We start from the raw sequence: 1,801 nt of genomic DNA on the forward strand, positions 1-1,801 counted from the left end.
TATATAAAAGTAGAAATAAGCATTTACATATTTTTACAAAGAAATTTAGAAACCTAGTCATATATGGAATTGTAAGTCGTTATATTAGGGAGACAATACGATATTTACAGAAGTGGGTCTGGTTTATTTCACTAATAAGTATATCTTAAAGGGGCTGGCCCTATTGTTACAGTGTATTACATTTATAGATTTGAGTACATTAAACTGTCCTTGCATCCCTAGGATGAATCCTACCTGGTAATAGTATATGATCTTCTTAATGATCTGCTGTATTCTATTTGCTAGGATTTGATTGAGCATTTTTGCATCTGTGTTCATGATGGAGATTGGCCTATAGTTCTCTTTTTAAGTTGAATCTTTCTCTGGTTTTGGTATCAGTATAGTACTTGCCTCCAGAAACGATTTTGGAAGTATTGCTTCCTTTTCAGTTTCATTGAAGAGTTTGAGGAGTATTGGAATTATATCGTCTATAAATTTCTTGTAGAATTTAGCTATGAATCCATCAGGACCTAGGCTTTTCTTTGTTGGTAGGTTTTTTTTTTTTAATTACATTTTAAATTTCATTGGCTAATATTGGGTTGTTGAGAGTTCTTATATCATCTTGATTCAGTTTTAGTAATTTGTACCTCTCTAGGAATCTGTCCATTTCTTCTGTGTCTTCGATTCTATGAGAGTAAAGATGTTCAAAGTAGCTATTGATGATCTTCTGAATTTCCACAGGATCTGTGGTAATTTCACCCTTTTTGTTCCTTATTGATTGAATTTGAGTTTTTTCTTTCCTCTTTTTGATGAGGTTAGCTAGGGGTTTCTCAATTTTATTTAATCTTTCAAAGAACCAGCTTTTTGATTCATTAGTTCTTTGAACTGTTTTCTTTGTCTTGATTGAATTAATTTCTGCTCTAATCTTTATGATTTCTTCCCGTCTTTGGGCTCTGGGTTTGGTTTGCTCTTCCTTTTCTAGATGTTGGAGGTGCAACATTAGGGTGTTTATTTGTTCCTGTTGTTTTCCTAATGTGTGAGTTCACAGCTATAAATTTCCCTCTGAGAACTGCTTTCATCATATCCCATAAATTCCAATAAGTTGTGCTTGAATTTTCATTGAATTGTAGATATTGTTGAATTTCTTGTTTAATTTCATCTGTGACCCATTGGTTGCTGAGTAGGGTGTTGTTTAATTTCCATGTTTTTATGGGGTTATTCTGTTTTCTTGTCTTGTTTATTTCCAGTTTCATTGCACTGTGATCAGATAATATGCATGGGATAATTTCTGTTTTCTTGCATATACTTAAGTATTACTATGGACTAGTATGTGGTCTATTTTATTTATTTATTTTTTAATTTTTATTTATTTGTGTGTGTGTGTGTGTGTGTGTGTGGCCAGCTCAGCCCACCAGGGGGCAGGGCTGGCTGGCATGTGGTGCTGGGGGATTGAACCAAGGTCCCTGTGCTTTGCTAAGCTTGTTCTAAGTAGGTGCTTTAGACCACTGAGCCATCTCACCAGCCCTATGGTCTATTTTAGAAAATGACCCATGTGCAGCTGAAGAAAAATGTGTATTCAGCTGTGGTTGGGTGGAACACTCTCTATATATCCACTAAGTCCATTTGTTCCAAGCTCTGGTTCAGTTCTGCTACTTCTTTGCTAATTTTTTGTCTGCTTGACCTATCTTTTAGGGAGAAGGGGGTGTTAAGGTCTCCTGTTAATATTGTGGTTATTCGATAATACTAGATTTTTCATGTCCATTAAGATTTGTCTTATAGTTGGGTGCTCCCATGTTTGGTGCATACATATTTATGATTGTTA

The sequence above is a fragment of the Octodon degus genome, unplaced genomic scaffold (assembly GCF_000260255.1).
Source record: "Octodon degus isolate 3935 unplaced genomic scaffold, OctDeg1.0 scaffold00146, whole genome shotgun sequence".
Taxonomy (NCBI): Eukaryota; Metazoa; Chordata; class Mammalia; order Rodentia; family Octodontidae; genus Octodon; species Octodon degus.